This window comes from Mustela nigripes, chromosome 10 (assembly GCF_022355385.1).
Source record: "Mustela nigripes isolate SB6536 chromosome 10, MUSNIG.SB6536, whole genome shotgun sequence".
NCBI classification, from domain to species: domain Eukaryota; kingdom Metazoa; phylum Chordata; class Mammalia; order Carnivora; family Mustelidae; genus Mustela; species Mustela nigripes.
This window is the reverse complement of record NC_081566.1, coordinates 56,674,703-56,694,520: the sequence shown is the minus strand read 5'-3', so window position 1 is coordinate 56,694,520 and position 19,818 is coordinate 56,674,703. Positions and strand designations below refer to the sequence as shown.

The 19,818-nt window shown below is 39.1% G+C and overlaps 1 long non-coding RNA gene across 1 annotated transcript in view; it reads right to left on the bottom strand.

Moving 5' to 3' along the window:
• Nucleotides 1-11,963, bottom strand: part of LOC132026204 (uncharacterized) — a 73,584-nt gene extending 61,621 nt beyond the window's left edge. Inside the window, exon 1 of the long non-coding RNA XR_009406828.1 lies at nt 11,868-11,963. This is a non-coding gene — a long non-coding RNA (uncharacterized LOC132026204). The remainder of the gene's footprint in view (nt 1-11,867) is intronic.
• Between the last annotated feature and the right edge of the window lie 7,855 nt (nt 11,964-19,818).

Sequence of the window (19,818 nt, the reverse complement as noted above, 5' to 3'; positions counted from 1 at the left end):
GGGGGGGGGGAGCAGACTCCCTGCTGAGCAGAGAGCTTCAATGTGGGGCTCGATCCCAGGATCCCGGGACCATAACCTGAGCCGAAGGCAGAGGCTTAACCCACTGAGCCACCCAGGTGCCCACAAGTAATGTTTTTGACTGGCCTCCTGCTGCCCAGTTCTGTGCTTTAATAACTTCATCCTCCTGATTCTAAGGGGTAAAAAGTAGAAAATTCATCCCACCCACTTACTTAGGATTTCAAAGAGCAAAGCAAATAAGTAACTATTGATTTCAATTGGTGGTTGACTGTATTTATGACCTTTAGTATCAATACCGAGTCTGTCAGAGTCTGAATGGGAGCTCCAACACCTTCCAATTTGCCAAAACCCTGCTGAGGAAAATCAAGAATGATAGCAACTGGCCAAGACCATCCCAGCATTTCTGAGGCCTTTCCGAGAGCACGCCTCTTTCTCCTGACAGGAAGGAGCACTGACCATCGGTGTGTCACAGTTACTGAGGCCACGATAAACCTGTGACATAAATGCCAAGAGGAAAGAGAAAGGCAGGACAGAGAACAGCCCCACAAATCGGCACCCACTAGAGAAAGCCGATCTCCAGAACACATCGGGGAGAGGGGAGGGGGTGCAGAGATTTTGGACATGCCCTCCCAACCGAAATCCCACTTGCAAAATGGAGTGCTGTAAAAATAGACTTCAGGATAATGGGGGCCTTGTAGTTGGGAGAACAGGAAGGTAGAGCTGACCAAATTTAGAAATAATAAAGACTTTCACAGTGAGGTTTTTCTATGTTTTCTGATTATCAATGACTACTCTGATTTTTTTTTCCTTCTCAATATTCTCTACAGTAAATCAGAAACCACATGAACTTTTTTTCTCCTGCTATAATTTACAGAGAAGGAAGAAAAACAAATGATACTGACTCATTCCAAAGGACCCAATAGGATCAGATTTCCAGGCAATAGTTGTGAATAGCATTTATCCAGCCATATAATTTTGTTCAGTGTGTGCGTGTGTGTGTGTGTGAAAGAGAGAGAGAGAGAGAGAGAGAGAGAGAGCCAGCACCAACAAACAGAGGATGGAAATAGGCAAAGGCAATAATAAATTTAGTTATCTGAAGAGAGGCATTTTATTATGAACTATCCAAATGTTATCAATCCCACTACACTGACTCAGGGCTGAAGGAGAAGAAAAGGGGAAGAAAGCATGAAAAGGAGAAGGAAGGAGGGAAGGAAAAAGAAAGAAAAAAGAAGGAAAGAAGGGAGAGAAAGAAAAGAAGGAAAAAGACTCGCACTTGGGTGAGAACGGTCACTTGAGAGAAAAACAAAGTGGAAGCCACATGTTGGAGAGTAAATGCGTTTCCACATGTGAATGCCAATATATTATTGACTTACCCTGAGTCATAAATATGACAATTTGCCTCATTTCATAGTGAGGTCAGCTCAGCCCAAATAAGCAGCCATCCTCTGCTTACTTAATGTTCCTAAATATGAGCTTTCCCCAAAGCTCTCCGCGCATATAATATAACACCGAGTGCATGTGCTGTGGGGAGGAGGGATCGGGGAGGTGACAGAAAGCAAGCTGTGAACACAAAGATACTTTTAAGCTGGATACTTGTACATGATATATAGAAAAGAAGATCGTCCATCATGGTTATTGAAACTGTGACCAGCGAAGCTATAAACCTGACACGAAAGAAGAGAAAATATGACTTGTTAGGTTGAAAAAGCACCAAAGAGGGAATTATAAAAGGGAAAATTTCATGACAAATTAGTTTGTATTTTTTGTTTTCATTTCTGACACATGGAAGGAAATGCTATATGTTTGCTTAAGGAAGTGCAAATTTCTCCACTTCATCCATTTAAAATCTTCACCCTTAGGCCTTTTGTACTGAAGCATAAAGTTTGGAGACCTTCAAGAGTCATAATGTTTCCCTGAAGAATTTGGCCTCAGAAACATATTACAATTCAGAAGGGCTGAAAAGGAAAAATCATTTTGCAGCAATCTGGCGATATCTGCTTAAGACGGCTCACAAGGAGCATCAATTCCTTCTCACGGTTTCTTTACCATATTTGATGAAATATTAGATGCCGTAAACCTGGAAACAGTGTTGTAAAACAAAAGGGCGCTAACATGAAATAAGTTTCAGTTTGGGGGGAAAAAGTGGCTTGCTCCTAGACTCATCGGTCACACGGTGGGCTGTTAAGTTACAGATGCAGAGGGCCAGTCTGGTGTTCCTGCACATTCCTCTTCTGGAAACTACAGTTTGGAGCTGATTAGTAACAAGGCCTCGGCTCTGGGGACTGAGAGTTAAAATGGAGCGAATTAAAGAAGAAAGCTCATATTCAGGACAAAGTCCTGAAAATCCCCTATGTTATGGGACTCTGCAGTTTCTCTGCGGGGTGTTGGAGGGGTGTGGGTTGTAAAGGGTAGACAAGATGACAATAAGGAAACCCTCCCAAATGCTACATGTTCACAGTCACAATAACTCCGCATTAGTAGTAAAACAGCAACACCTTTCAGCTACCACTTCAATTTAATTTTTAAAGATGTCAATCTCCCTAAAGATCTGCCAAGACTTCAGAATTCTAAAATCCCAATCAAAACCGTAACAAGATGTTTTAACTTCAAAAATAACTCTAAAACTTAGCTGAAAGAAGGAACCGGCAGAAAGAGCTAGGAAAATTCTGAAGATGGAAGATGAATTAGGGGAGAGGGAAGTACTTCCCCGATAGATATTAATACCAAGTATAAAGTGACCGTAATTAAACCAACCTGATTTTAGGGCAGGCGTGAAACTGAGTACATAAACAGTACTAAGAATACACGTAAATTTAGTGTCTATCACACGTGGGATTTCAAATCAGTGCACAAAAGACGATATATGCTTATAATAATGGCAGAACAATCTGCTAGTAATTTTTAAAATAAATGAAGCTGCATCCCAACTCACTCCTGATTCCAATATAAATTTTAAATGAATCAAATATTTAAGTTAAAAAAAATGCAGACATAAAAGCACCAGAAAAAATATGGCCAAATACTGTTATAATTTTGGGATGAGAGAAACGTTCCAAGCATGACAGAAAATTCAAAACCATAAAACATAATGCAATTTTGCTGCATAAAAATAAGATAAAATATTGTGCAAAAAAAGAAACCAACAAAGTCAAAATACCAACAACTAGGAAATATATAAGCCTATATTTTTTATATTTATATTTGAAAGTTATATTTGTAAAAATATAATAATGTATGTCAGTTAGTATATCTAATATACAAAGAGTTCACAGGAATCAATAAAGGACAATCACCCAATACAAAAATGTATGAAGAACAGGTATAAGAAATTAGCGGAAGAAACACAAACAGCTAATATAATTAAGGAAAATATTAAACCTCACTATTAAACTCAAATAAAATGTCAGGGAGACATCAATTTTTTTAGCAATCTGATTAGCTATGATTTTCTAAACAATAAAAGTATGAAGAGAATCTACCAGCAATTCCTACATGCTGCTTCTCATCACCTTTACAGCTACCGGAAGTCCAAAAACTTCCCCTTCCAGGTTCCTGCAATAGCCTGGAAAGTGGGAATTTTCACCCTTGTGCTGCTTGTCATAAGAAGCATCATTAAAACGTAAATCACACAGTTTTAGAGGTATGGAGGCTGCCTGCCTGGGTTCAAATTCTGGTTCAGCTTGAGGAATTCATCTAATCATTTTGTGCTTTAGTTATGGCGTTTGTAAAATCAGGAGGACAGCGATGGCATCTAATTCTGGCCCTGGGTGGGTTCAGTGAATTAATACAGGAAACATGCTCAGAACAACAATCAGCACAGACCAAACTTTACCAAGTATGAGCAATGAGGAAGGTGCGGCCTGCTGCATTAATGACATTGTCATTAAGGACAATGATGCCACACCCCTCCAAGTAATGTTCCCAGGACATCACATCAGACCCAGAATAAAATACAAAATGCTCATCACAGCCAGGGGGCTCTACTTGATTTGGCCCCCATCTCTTTGCAACCTAACCTCCGGGCCTCCTCTGTTCAGCTGCAGGCACACTAGCCAACACCTCCTGCATCCTCCAGTCTTAGTCTCTGTGTTTGCTTTTTTCTGGCCTGGACTGTTCTTTCCCCAGACATGGTCCTCTGCCCTCAGGCCTCTGCTCTAATGTCACCTCTCCAGAAAAGACTTCCTTGACCACTCAACCCAAAGTAATCCCTGCCTCCACCCCAACCATGGTAGATATTCTTGAACATGATAGATTAAAGCATCAATTAACCATACTTTCCAAGGAGGAATTTCACTACATGGGCTATAACTTAAAATGAGCTTTCCTTTTCATCCAACAGTCTCGCTCCTAGGCAATTACACCAAGGAAATACTAGGACAAGTACATGAAGATTAATGCATCTTTTTTTTTTAATCAAAGAGCTGAATATAATAAAGAAAAATTAAAAACTATTGACAATCTTGTCAAAAGGTACATGCATGATCAATTTGCTGTAAAAATAAACCACCTCAAAACTTGGTGACACCAACAATAACCAACTGTTAAGCTAACAAGATGTGGATTGGCTCTTCGGGCATGGCTGAGCTAAGTGGTTCTGCAGGTTTAGGCTGACCTCACACATGGGTCTGTAGTTACCTGTCAACTAGATTTGTTCACATGGCAGTTTGACAGGATTCCAAAGGAACAAATAGAAGTATATAAAGCCTCTTGAGTCCTAGACCAGACCTTGCAAAATGTCGTTTCTATTTTATTCTTTCAGCCAAAGCAAGTCACAAGGCGAGCCCAGATTCAAAAGAAGGAACAATCAACCTTACCTCTTCATGGCAAGAGCAACAAAATCACCCAGCAAAGGAGCATGGCTATAGGGAGAGACAGGAAATTGTGCTAATTTTGCAACTTACCAAATAAGGAAATATTTTAATAGATTATGGTAATCATTCCATGAGGCTTTTATAGATATTAAAAGTGGTGGTGTTGAGCTCTATTCATTCGGAAAAATGTTTATAGCATCTGTATAAATAAAGTATATTACAGAATTTCTGACTTACACCCTATATACAAACACATTTATACACATAAAAGATATGGGGAAGGATGTTTTCTGAAATATTAACATTACTTTGCTCTTTAACAGAATCTGTTCATTCCTCTTCTTTCCTTTCTTTCTTCCTTCCTTCCTTCCTGCATTCCTACATTCCTAGAATTTTTTTTCCCTAGGATAAGGTGAGCAGAATCTGCATCTAATGCCTCATTCCACAGGTTACTCTAGACATTTTCTTCTAACAGTAGAAGAGCAAGTGCATTAGCAGACACCTGCAGATATATTCCAATTCTCTACTTACATCAAAACTACTGAAACAAGTTGCACAGCCAATGTCAGAATCAAGGAGTGGAGAAAAGGTACCCCCTCCTTGATGGGAGGAGTTGCCAAGTCCCACTACAAAGGGTATGGATAGGAGAAGGATGAAGATTTGGGGCCATTAATGCAATCAATTACCATAGGGACAGAGTGTTGATCTAGTTGGAAAGAGCAGGCTAAAGCAGACTAGAAAATTTTGTTCTGAAGCTGTGTTTGCACAGCAAATACATTTTCTTTTCTTGGAAAAGTTATTTATTTAGGAATTGGTTGGAGACTGTGGGGAATTATGAGGTTAAAACATCCCCAACTACCAGAGTTTGACATCCATGTCTGCCCAGTGTTACTATAAAACTAAAATGAGATAAATTTTAAGGTGCTTTGAAAATCTCCATGCTATGTACAAATGAGTACTCTATGTGAATTTCTAATTGCCAGTAAATGTCTTCTGGGCTTCCTTCCTTTTCCTTTGAGTATTCAGGCAATGCAAAATTCATTTCAATAATCGAGTAAGCCAAACATGATTGGGTGGATAAATCTGTTGCTGCAAAAACAAAGACAACATCACACAGTATCTACCAAAGCCAAACATAAATTACTTTGGGGAAATTTCTCTAATAGAAATTTGGCCAGATTTTTATAATTATTCCTCCTAATGCTTGCATTTTATGCCTATCAAAAAGCTTGATGATATTTAAAAACCACAAATGCCATCAAACCATTGCTTGCATTAACATAAGTCTCTTTGCTTACAAGGATTCTAAAATGAGTCATTCTTTCTTTAAATGCGTCCAGTTCCTGTAGCAGCTGTGAACTGTAGGAGTTGATATTCCTTAATATTGAGGTGAAAGAGTCACCGAGTCCCACCCTTTGGAAACTACTTTGGCTACAACTCTCATACGGAGTTCAAGGCCTTCATGATGAGGCCTGAAGCCTTTAATTAATCTATTTGTGTCTACAGCTCCTGTGGTCCCTGAGTACTCAACCACGGCATGGAAACAACCCCTTATATTTACTTAGCTTCTCTCTCTGAGCAGCAGTACACATTTTTAGATATTTTACCCAGAGTCCAACTGCAGAAAAATAAAACTTAGCAAAAAATCTCACCAGGGGGATGCCTGGGTGGCTCAGTTGGTTTAGCAGCTGCCTTCGGCTCAGGTCATGATCCCAGCGTCCTGGGATCGAGTCCCACATCGGGCTCCTTGCTCAACAGGGAGCCTGCTTCTCCCTCTGCCTCTGCCTGCCATTCTGTCTGCCTGTGCTCACTCTCCCCCACCCCCGATAAATAAATAAAATCTTCAAAAAAAAAAAAAAAATCTCACCAGGAAGATTTCTGCTGCATAATAGGAAATATACAGATTCTTTACAGAGCCCTCCTAAGATGTAATAAGTCTGTCTTTTTCTCCCAAAGAATCCTCTAGCCCTCAACTGCTTGTCTTTTCCATTCATCTTCTATCATTCATTAATTCAACAACTATTTCCTGAGCACTTCCTCTATACTAGACATGGTGATAGGCACTGGCAATAAAAAATCCATGTCATGGTTTAAATGAAAGCCTAGGAAGACTCCTCCAGTCAGTTCCACCCACCTTGTAACTCAACAAAATCTATCATATCCCTTCTCCCCACAGCATTTTTCCTTCGACTTTTGCAGAATCTGATGGGTAAAATGCTTCACTCTCCTAGAGCTTGTAGAAGAAGCCCATGTGGGTGCAAATGAGGCAATGGCACACTTGTGTTGTGTCTCACATCTGTCTCTCTGGAGCTGCTTGTGATTATTATAATTACCTCTTCATTTAAAAAAAAAAAAAAAGAAGAAGAAGAAGAAGAAGAAGAAAGAAAAGAAAAAAGAGAAAAAGAAAAAAAAAATCATGCATGGACATCAAAAGAAGGTAAGAGAAACTGAACAGATTTGACTGCTTTGGTTTGAGATTATGGGGACTAGCTAGGATACAATGAAGGCAGCCTCTCACCTGGCTTAATTTTTCAGTTATAGCTTTGCCCTGGAGTTTCAGGACTAAGCTCCAGCTAAAAACAAAACATTGCTTAATTTCCTTACTTGTCAATGTTCTTGGTTCAGATTTTGCCTAGAGACGCACTATCTGAGATGGAGAGCAATTTTGGATGTTGTATAATTCCACCTATAAAAGTTCTAATCTCACGATCAGCTCTAACTATGAAAATGATGTCTTTCCACACACACACCCTTAATAAGCTACCAGCCCCTATACCCAAAATGTCTTTAATTTACCTTTATTTTACCACTACTCTTGAATGAAAACTTAGCATTCTGTACAATTCTAAACAGTAGGAGTCTGCGCTCCTCCTCTTTCTGAAGATGTGATTCCATCTCCTCCTGCCTTCTGTTGGTGTTTGTGAAAAGTCAGATGACCATCCAATTCTTCTACTTTTGTGGACAATCTTTCTTTTTGGTTGCCTCTGACTTAAAGATCTTCCCTAAAGTTCACTCATGACATTTAAGTGAGAAGTCTTTTAATTCTTTTGCTTGGAAGATTTATGTCTTACCAGCTATGGAATATTCTTGCCTTATCTTTTTAAAACATTGCCTCTACTGCATGATGTTGACATTTTTCATCTCATCCTTTAAGACTCTTCATCTGTAAATATATATATATTTTTTCCTTTTCTTTCATTTTTTTTAATCCTTCTGGACTGTCTCCGGGGAATTCCTTCACATCTGCCTTTTGGTGTACTCATTCCCTAACCAGCTGTATCTAATCTGCGTACCATCTAGCTACTATTTTTATGAATTTTTTTAATTTCTAGAAGGTTTATTTGGTTCTTTTTCAGAATCTATTTTGATAATGCTTTATATGTTTATTCTTTTATGTTATGTTAGTCACCATACAGTTTATATTTTTAATCCTTTTTTAAAAATGTCATTCATCATCTAAGAGATATTTATTTTATTATCTCTTAAAGATAATAAATTGTTATTTGAGTATCTTGGCAGCCTAATCCTTCTAATTTTCTTTATGTGATTTTTGCTTATGGTGGATTCGTGTTTTGTAATTGTGGATAATGAACTGATCTTCAGTGGAGATTATTATGGATATCTTGTATACCCTAGATTAATACCTTGCACGTCCAAAGAGGTATTTTACCTTCTGCTAGTCAATCCGGGTACATTATCTAGGTATCCCTGGCCCACACCAGTAGTACAAATATTGAACTATAATCCCATGTGAGCACGAGTATCTGGTTTTTTCAAAGGAGACATTTTTGGGTTTGCAGTTATTGTTGTCTGCATTTATCCCCTCAGGAGCTTTAAAACCCAGACTCTCAAATCCTGAAGATCAATCTCCTCTCCACAACCAAGGTAACTAGAGCAACAGCTCACGTGATTTCTATCTCTTTGTTAGTTGTTTCCATTATATTTTTTCCCTACAAAATTTCCTTTCCTTCTTACAAACTTGAGTATACATTTAATACCTTGATTATTATATTTTGATCTATATTTCAAAGTGTTTCTATATGAGATGTTTCATTCCAAACTTAATCCAAAATTAATGCAAAATAGGTCTAGAAACTGAAGTTCTCCCCCATTTTCCCAATACGATGGCCAATTCTAAATATCACCCAAAGAACCCGCATGTATGAATTTTCACACAGAGTATTTACAACTGTGCATTAATGAGTGACTGTTTTTATAGTTAGAGACCGTATTTGTGTCCAATTATGTGTTAGATGCTTAATACACCTACAGACAGAATTGAATAATTGAAATATTTTTACCGATAGGCTTATCGTCTCTTATGGCCATCCTTTGTTTCTTTACATAGAAAATTTTTTTTCATTAATCTTTTTAATTTTAAATATGTAAACAAGTGACTCCAAGGTAATGTGGTGAATTCTACAAAGCATACATGAAAATTCACTTTAACAATTTGCCAATACGCACTCCTTCAATAGCAAAGGTGTACTAACAAATTCCTGAGCCATATCTTGTTGTTGCAACAAAGACATAGAAATGGGGATCATATTTCCAGTTTTTCATTTTAAAAATAGTCCTTAAATGTATCCTGAAGAGTGAATGATTTTCAAAGCTCACCATAAAACTTAGATTAAGAAATAAGGATTACTCATCTCTCTGGTAAAGCAAAAACACTAAAACAAGTTCTGTGTACTTGACAACCTATTGGCTGGGACCAAAATGCACCAATCATTCATCAAATAAAATAAATATTTTAAAATCTGTGTTGTCTTCACAGAATGCAGACTTCTAACTTAGTCACTAGGCAAGCTACTGTTTAATTATTTCCTTGCTCTACATATGTCTAAAAATAGGCCCCTATGTTTCAAGCAGGGTGGCAAGCAGAATGACCGATGTTTCTATTTCCTGGGGTTGTGGCCCAGCCTCTAGTTTGCTGTTTCCTTGCCAACAGGATGCAAGAGAGCATAAATTTACCACCAAACATGGATGCCAGGGAAACAGGGATGCCTTGCAGGCAATGCCTTAGTCCAAGTAGGAAATTTCATTCTTTGAGGGAATACAAAGAGGGTCAAGTGAAAAAGGTCAAAGGGTAGTACGGATATATGCAACTCTCAACTTAAGAGCGTTGAGATTTAATTTGCCCATCTATTCAGATAATTTAACAGAGCCCATCTAGCTCAACTTCTTCCAAGTTGAAAACATGGTATTTTCAAGTATGGGCCATCCAAAGACGGGCCAAGTGCTGGCACTAACTTACCATTGGAGTGAACTGAAGCAGGCCTCTCATATTGGTTTTTCTATCCATAAAATGAAAATACCCATCTCTTAGGACTGTTATTATAGGATTTAATAGATAATGTAAAACAATTAACAGTGTCTAAATTTGTAAGTACTCAAATATTTGCTGTAAGTATTACATCAACAAGCATTTGAATACTTACTGATCTTTTTTGCTAAATACTTTGGTGGATATAAAGATAAATCAGATCAGTTAGGAGCTTAGATTCTAAGACAGAAGACAAGAAAAGCATGAAGTTATAATCCCCACGAAAGCAAGGACTCAATAGGTCTTATTCACCTTATGTTCCAAGCATTCTGGTATGCAGAAGTTGTTCAACAAATATTTGTTATACATAAATATATAAATATAACTGACTCTTACTTAATAGAAAATGAAATGAATCTGAAAAGTGAACAGGAGAAAGACAAGAAAAAATGTAAGCAAGAATCGGGAACCTGAAGGCTCCAAAGAAAGAACTTAGATAGTTTCTCATCTATCAAAGGATGATAATAATTTTACTTGCCCTGCCCCTCTCATATAAAGCTCAAATAAGATTATATTTACCTGACAGCAGCAGGTGAAGGAGGAAGGTAAAAAGGATGGTGAATTACTCCCACAGAAAATTAATGATATCTACCAAGAGTCACTATGGGCTAGAGACTGTTCTAAACATTTCACCATGTTAACTAATTTTACCTTTGCCACAACTCTGTGAGATAGATATCATTACTCTTATCTTCACAGAGAAGAACATGCCCAAGGTCACATAGGTAGTAAGTCAGAGAAGGATTTAGTTCCTGGCAGAATAGCTCCAAAGCCTGCATTATTAAAGCAAAAAGTGCCTTGGCTCCCAACCCTGGCAGCCCCGGCCTCAGACTCTCCTCTGGATTTCTTTCTTGTCAGAAAACACTGGGTTTGGGTGTTTTGTTTGTTTGTTTGTTTTGTTTTTAAATCAAGACCTTCTGAATTCCATGCCTAGCTTCTGTCTGTCTCTTCCTAGCCACAGTCTTCAGCACTTTCTACCAGAAGCTTAATTTCATTATCTTGACCGCTTCCTGGGAGGAGGAAGAAGGGGAAGAGTGAGTTATAAATATCCCTTCCTAAGTGCTCCCCAAGTGGAACCACCTGCTGGGCCTGTGTGAGGTAGAAGGACACGCAGAACCTCCACTGTGGAGAGAGGTTTGTGTCCCATCATTCAACAGAGGTTTTAAAGATCTCCTGTGGGGCTCACTGCTGCAAAGAGGGGGAAAGTAAACATCCCATAATGAATGGTGTCATTACAGGGTTTTATCATCTACCTGCTTCATGATATGAGTTAAGAACTCAAAAGCAAGTGGTGGGCAGATAAAGCCTCCTGAGGAACTAGAGCTCTAGGCTTTCAGCCCCCCCCAAACCACCCAGCGCTTTCTGAGGTCTTGAACCTCAGGCCCTTCCTAGGACTATCCTGTTTTCTTTCATCCTATCTTTGAGTGTGGGAACACTTTGTAAACTGGAAACAACAATTGTTCCTACGACCAAGTATCCTAGAGGAACGGCGTGGACGGGGGTCCAGCGTCCTATTAAACTGGACGATCAGAGACATGTTCTGCAGGTGTCCGGGAGCAGCCCCAACTACCTTGGAAAAGACAATCGACCCAAGGTCAGAGAGCAAATCGGCGATTGAACCTGGTGTCCCAGCGCCGTGGTCCGTGTTCTCCAACCCACGGCTAAGTGCGGCGCCGCGATGACCCAGCCCGCGCTTCTGAGATGCGACTCACCCGGGACCGACCACGCCGGAGGTCAACTCTGGGGCAGAACTGAGTTCGCAGAAAGCTGTCTGTGCTTTTGCCAAAGAGCAAGGGCGCCCTTCGAACACCCACACACCGTCCCGGGCGCAGTGCGCAGGCGCGCAGACCAACCAGAAGGAATTTTTATTTCTCCAATCCCGGGCCAGAGTCCGACGGGGCTGCCAGAGGAGTCCCTCTGACAGCACCTCCTACACAATGAGACGCCGGAGCTGCAAACCGTGCTCTGCAGGCGTTTTAATTGTGAATCCAGATGCTCTATCCCTTCGGTTCTCGGCACTGACCTTTCGCTTGAAAGTCAATTTGTCAGTCTGCTCCGTGTGTCTGAAGAAATCATCAAAGTCGCCCTGCCGAGGAGCTCCCTATAGGTTTTTCTGAATGTAGCTGCAACATAGCTACGTTACTGTGGTGGGGGGGGGGGGGGGGGGGGGGGGGAGGGGGGGGGGGGGGGGCAGCTTCCCTCCCCTTAGGACTGCTTGGGTGCATTCTGTTACTCAGGGGAGACTGTATCACCAGGGGGTGGACCCTGAGCACCTTTGGAGGGGGCAGGAGAAAGCAGAGGCAAGAAGCAGCCTCCTCCCACCCCACCCCCACACCCCCAGTCACTTGTCCAAGCAGGACCCAGTGAAATGAGGGCATAGGGAGACAGAGGTTGCAGAGCCCGGCACGTCTGATTTTCAAGAATCTGAAGTTCTTTTTATTTATTTATTTATTTATTTTTCCAACATAGCCAAAGGCTCAAGTCTGGAAAGAAATGTTTTTTTGCACAGAGGACCAGCAAGATAGGTATTATCAGAGATACTGTGCATGTGAAAACCACTAGAGAGGCAAAAGGGGCTGACCCTAAACTAGGGAATGTTCACTAGAACTATGTTCTAGTTCATAGAGAGAACCAGACAGGGCCAGTCCCAATAGCACCCGTCTGCCAAGCCCAGGTACTGAGAGCTCCTGCCCTATTTCCTGTCCAGCCACAGAAGCACCCTACCTACAGAACTTGCTTTTCCAGCCACAGCGGCAACCTGCCTGCCACCACCCATACTCACCCACACCACCATCACCACCGCAACCAAAGTATAACTCTTTCTCAGTCCTACTGAATTCTGTTGAGCAACTAGTCAATCTAAGAAATATAAATTGTTGCTAAGTGTATGCACTGGAAAAGCAGCCTCTGTGAGATCAACAGGCAACATTATAGCTAATTCTGTCACTAGCTACCTGTGTGAGCTAGGAGTATATTCCTTAAAAACTTTGATTATTTACCAAAACCTTCTGGGATGCACTTGTTTTGTTTTGTCTTGCTTTAGTTTGCTCAAGTTAGAGAATTGTCCTGAGCAGCCCTCTTAGGCATGTTAATATAGGGAAGGCAACTAAGCATCTATTATCCTGGAATTAGTATTTGATAGGACATTTTGCTGTTTTTGTACCACTTGTTTGTTGTACAGAGTAGTGGAGAAGAGAGAGGAAGAGAAGATGAGCCGATTTACACTAGAAGCCCAGGACATTCTGGGAGGAAAGGAACCGGAAACCCACAGCTTGAACACCAGCATTTTCAGCCTGGAAGATGAGTTTGAGTAGCTGAAGATAATCCCAATAAAGATCTGGTAACAAAGAAGAACTAAAAGGCTTACAAAATAAAATATCCTGGAGGAAAAGGAGAGGCTAGGTTGTCCAGGAATGGCAGTGTGGTTCGCAGACCAAATGTGTCAAGACCATGGAGGGGAGGTGGGAAAATTTGCTTAAAAAGGGAATTCCTTTGCTTCTGGCCAAGACAAAGTAACTGGTACCATACAATTAACAACTTCACACAACCTCACACAATTAACAATTAACAACCATAGAACTATGGTTCTATGAACATATACGTTCTATAGAACCTCACACATGGTTCTATAGAATCTATATGGTTCTATAGAACCTCACACATGGTTCTATAGAATCTATATGGTTCTATAGAACCTCACACAATTAACAACCATAGAACTAGAAAAATATATGAGCAACTGTTGTCAGCCATTGGATCAGAGGAAAAGAAACACTTGTGATTCCTAAGGAAAACAAGAAGCTACACAACTATACGAGGCATCAGTTCACCATCTTAGTGCCTTGAGCTGTACTGACTTAGTATATATCAGAGTTCAGGATAGTGAAGCACCTGGAATCTTAAGGACAGGTAACCAGGGAGGAAGGAACTCTTCAAAAGCCCAGGTGAGGAAAACTGCAAGTTCTGGGCTGACAACTGGGCTCACCATGCACAGGACAAGACTAGCTGAGGGTATCCAGAGAGTTGCTGCTTGGAGTTTGTGACTAAAATAAATATATTATAGGAATGGGTGGTACTTGGGGATGTTGGAGTTTAGGTACAGCCAGAGTGAAGAACATATCTGAGGTATCAGAAAGGCCAAGCCATAGGAGTCAGGACTATACTCTGGGAGAATTCCTAACCTGTATCTGCCCTAAAATTGCTTAAACAAGGCTCTGACAAAATTTTCAGGGGAGACAGAATTTGGAGATTGTTTCCCTCTACCTGCAAGTCGGGGTGGAGGTGGGAGACACTTCAGGATCTCCATAGCTCTCCCGTACTAGAGCAGAAAACAGTCTTTAGAAGTTTACTGTAAACAACTGGTCCTTGAACTTCCTACCGAAACAAAACGCAATACGTTTTAGAACCTCAACAATGTAGCATTCACAGAGTTGATCAGAAATATCAAAATATGCAAAGGAAAAGGAAAACCGGACCCAAATCAAGGGAAAAGAAGCAATAAAAGCAAAAAAAAAAAAAAAAAAGAAAAGAAAAGAAAGAAAAACTTATCCTGAATCGGCCCAGATATTGGATATACCAAACTTTTAAATGATTATGAGAAAATATTATCAAGGAAATGAAGGAAAATATGTTCAAAGTATTGAAGGAAATATGACCTTAATGAATGAAGATATAGGGCATATCAACAAAGAAAAAGAACTAGAAAATGAAGAATCAAATAAAAATTATTAAACTGAAATAATAATTAAAAATTCAATAGATGAACAAAATGGGAAAAGATAGATTGGAAATGATAGAAGAACAGAGAAAAATAAAGCAATATAAGTATCTATGGGATAGTTAAAACTGTCTAATATTCATGTATTTGGAAACAACAGCAGCCAGAAAATAATGGAATGTCACCTTTAAGATAACCAAAGAGAAAACCCCACTACCACAGAATTGAATCACATCATCAATTAAAACATCCTTCAAAAAGGAGACTAAAACAACACAATCTTCAAATAATCAAAAGTTGATAGAACTTAACTACAAGAAAAGCCAAAGGATTTTCTTCAGGGTGAAGATTAATGATACCATATAGAAATGAGAACCCACAGGAAGAAATAGAGTGCTAGAAATAATAAATAGTGGTTTACTATAAAATGCTTCTTCAATTTTTTAAAAAATTGACTATTTAAAGCAAAACTAGTAACACCATAAGGTGAGGTTTAAAGCATGTATAGAAGTAAGATATAGTAAGATACAGCTAAAATTTCAAAAGCTGACAGCACCAAATTTTCTGGAGAAGGTAGAGCAAACAGGACCCTCTTATATTGCTGATGGAAGCATAAAATAGTACAACCTCTTTGAAAAGCTATTAGTCAACTTCTTGAAAGGTTAAAGATACATTGACTCTATGACCCAGAAACTACCCTTCTAGGAATTTGCTAAAGAGAAATGAAAATGTGTCCAAAAAGAAACAAACAAACAAACAAAAAAAGACATGACAGGAATGTTCAGAGAAGCTTTATTAATAATGGCAAAAATAAACAGAACAAAACAAAGCAAAAAAATAACCCAGATAACCATTGATGGTAAAATGGATAAATAGCTTGAGATGTAGTCATACAATGGATTATTATTTGGCAATAAAAAGAGTGAACTGCTAAACACTTTCCTAAGATATACAGATGGGCAATAGGTACATTTTAAAAAATGCTCAACATTACTAATTATCAGGGAAATGAAAAATCAAAACCACCATGAGATAAAACGCCACACCTTTTGGAAAAGCTATAATCAAACAAGAGATAACAAGTGTTGGTGAGAATGTGGAGAAAAAGGAACCCTTGTGCACTGTTGTTGGGAATGTAAATTGTGCAACCTTTATAGAAAACAGTATGGAGGTATCTCAAAAACTTATGGAGGGACCCCTGAGCGGCACCAAACATCGGACTCTTGGTTTTGGCTTATGTCAAGATCTCAAGGTCCTGTCAGCCTCTGCACTCAGCGCTGAGTCTACTTCAGAGTCTCTCTCCTTCTACCTACCCCACCCACTTATGCTTTCTCTCTCTCTCAAATAAATCTTTTAAAAAAATTTTACAGAGGAACTACCATAAAATTCAGCAATTCTACCTTTAGGTCTTCTTTGGAAAAAAATGAAAATACAAAGCCAAAAATATATATGCACCCCTATGTTCACTGCAGTATTATTTACAATAGCTAAGACATGGAACCAACCTAAGTGTTGATCAATAATGAATGGATACAGAAGATATGGTGTGTATATATTCCATTTTATATATACAGAATATTATTCAGCCATAAGAAAGAATTAAATCTTGCCATTTTGTGACAACATGAATGGACCTTGAGAACATTATGCTGAGTAAAAATAAGATAGACAAAGAAAAACACCATATGATCTCACTTATATGTGGATTCTAAAAACAATAATAAAACAGAGATCATAGATACAAAGAACACATTGGTGGTTGCTGGGGGTGAGGAGTGTGGGAAGTGGGAGAAGGGGGTCCAAAAGTATACACTTCCAGTTATAAAATAAATAAGTCATGGAATGTAATGCACAGTATGGTGATATAGTCAGTAACACTGTATTACATGTCTGAAAGTTGTTAATAGAATAAGTCTTAAAAGTTCTTATCACAAGAAAAAATACTTTATAACTACATATGGTGATAGATGTTGACTAAACTCATCATGATGATTATTTCACAATGTGTACAAATATTGAATCATTATGTTGTGCACCTGAAAATAATAAAATGTCAATTATATTTCAGTTTTTAGAAATGAGCTACTGATCCTATATAAGGGACTCTCCAAAGCATTATGCTGAGTAGAAGAAGCCAGCCACATGAGAGCCGGTACCATATGATTCCATTTAAATGAAATTCTAGGACAAATACATAACTAATTTATTTTGATTAAAACTGGAGTAGTGGTTTCCTGGGGGCAAGAATGGACTGAGAAGGGAAATTAGAAAAATTTCTGGGATGATGACAATATATTTTTATCTTAACAGAAGTGTTAGTTACAGGGCCATATGGACAGATTCACCTTAAAATCCATGATTTCACCACATGTAAAATTTACCTCAATTTAAAAAAAAATTGTACTCATCCATGTAAAAAAAATACGTAGGTTGGATAACCTGCATTTCATTCTTCAAATGTCTTTCTATCCTGAAGCCAAAGCCTGAATCCTTCCAATGTTCTCAAGGTCTTGTAAGTTCCACTTCCCCACTATGTCTACTTTTGCCCTATTGCTCACTCTGCAGGCACACTGGCCATTTCATAGTTTCTTGAACATGTGAACATGCTCCTGTCACACCCCATTGAACACAGGTTCTTTTTTATCCATTTACCATCTGTATCCCCCAAAATAAGTGTAAGACACTTTATTTGTTCATATACAACTCTCCAGTGAGAAAGGTAATACCCAGTGCATAATAGCTCCTCAAAAATTATTTGTTAAATGAAAAATTTACATGAATGCTTGATCATCTTTTTCTATTCAAAACATTTCGTGTTTCCCTTATTCTCAGTGGGCCCTTTCAGATCAAAATGTCGAAGCAAAATTGTATCACTCAGTGGACCTCTGTCTGTCTGAAACTATATATCAATGATTAAGACTCCCAAATCCCCTCTTTTTATTGGAGAAGAGTTTAAATGTGTCAGAGTAAGGAACACCAAGGAGATAAAACTTTTAATATCCCAAAGGGCTGTCTGGGAAGAAGAAGTTTGGAATATACTGCAATTAATTGCCAGATCCAGGAAGTAAATTTACAGTATAAAAAGGGAAAGCAAATTAGTATAATTTTAACCTGAGGAAAAAGGACATTACCTTGAATCAAGGTAGTCAGAACTCATCTAATCAATCCCCACAAAGACCTGGAATCAACTTCAAGGACAATTGCACTTGCTTCATAGTGATTTCCTCCTATTGTCTCCTAAACCAGTCCAGAGGAAAAACCATGGCATGCTCTCAGAGGGAAAGGTTCTTCTCAACTGAAAAAGGAAGTAGAGACAGATACAACATGGAAAGCTGGAGAGTAGCAAGCCTCTGGTGGAAAGAGGAGTCTTACACCAAGACAGTGACTGATCCCAACATGACCACAGAAGCCAACAGTGAGGTCATCCAAGTAGAATGAATGGTACCTTGAGCCATTGTATCATTGAACATATAATAAGAATTAACTCTGGCCATCTTAAGCAGGAAAATAATTTATTGGGAGGATATTGAAAACTCCCAAGCCAATATGAAGGCTGGAGAACCTGACTTAGAAAATGGAGGGAAGAAAGCCAGATACATAGCTGGGATGACAGCACTGGACCCAACAGGTGAAAATGTCACAGGCTCTCAGCAGCTGGTATTGCTTTTGTTCTCACCACATCCACACTAGACACTAGCCAGCCCCACCTCGGGACTCTCTCAACTCCCTGCAGGGACAGGCATAAATAGCTTCTTATCTGCCCCTTTGGTCTGTACATCCCCCGCTCAGGTTTCAAAGTCTTGCATGGGACCTTAAGTAGGATTGACCAAATCTAGGTCATACTGGACATACTGGTGTCAGGAACAGAGAGAGTAAATATCTGCCTCTTTTGTTTTTCCTAATGAAAAATGGGGTCCTGTCAGCACACCTATTGGGTACTGGACCAGCAGAGCCCAGAGACAGAATGCAGAAATTTGATAGTGGGTTGTTCAGTGAAATTATGAGTGGTATCCCATGATTCTTCCCTCCAAACTCCTGAGTTTATGTGTTTTAGGACAGGGAGAAAGAATGCCATTTATTTATCATTAGTTCAAAGTAAACGCTTCATCCTGAGGGACAGCATCATAAATTCGCAAGGCATTGTCTACCAGCTGGTAGCTAGCTGCTATCACATCTGAGTCTTCAAGAGATAATTCTCTCTTTCTGTAAGGTCCATTGCTTCTGGATAGTAGGACACATGGCTAGACCAGTGAATTCAATAGTCATCAGCCCATTCCTTTATTTCTTTCTCTGTAAAGTGAGTTTCTTGGAGCAATCTATTCACAATTTAAATCTTTACTATAGGTCAGTTTGTTTAAATTATTTCAAAAGTTTATTTGAATGACATTGTCATATATTAGGAGGAGTCATCTTAACTCTTTTAAGGAGATTTGGAAATCAAATATCAAGAAAATCACAATGAATATAAAGTTTAAAAATCTAGAGTAGAGATTCTATTATGGAGTTTAAGAATTTAAGTAAGTTCCTCTGAAGGGAGTACTAGTAGAAGCACAGTGGGGCAGTGAAAACCTAAAAATAAAATAACTGTCTGTTTCTGTGGGTAATTTCTTCTCCTACCACAATAGAAGGGTCCAATATCAATAGTTTCTGGCCCTCCTGGGAACAGTGCCATCGTAGTGCTCAGGACTGGTTGCTACTCTGGCCAGTAGAGGACTCAGATCAGGTACAGCCAGGTCACAATGATGAGAAGAAGTCCTTGTCATTAAGGTTCATGTCATTAGGTTCATTCCTGCCACCATAGCTATTTTGTTAACGAGTTCATTGATCAAGTAACACAACTGATGATCACCTTTAATAAAAGTCATTTTCTCCTCATGATTATTTTAAAATGTCTTCACAGTGGAAATGCTTTGGTGAGCATGCCGATTAGGTACAAATATTTTCAT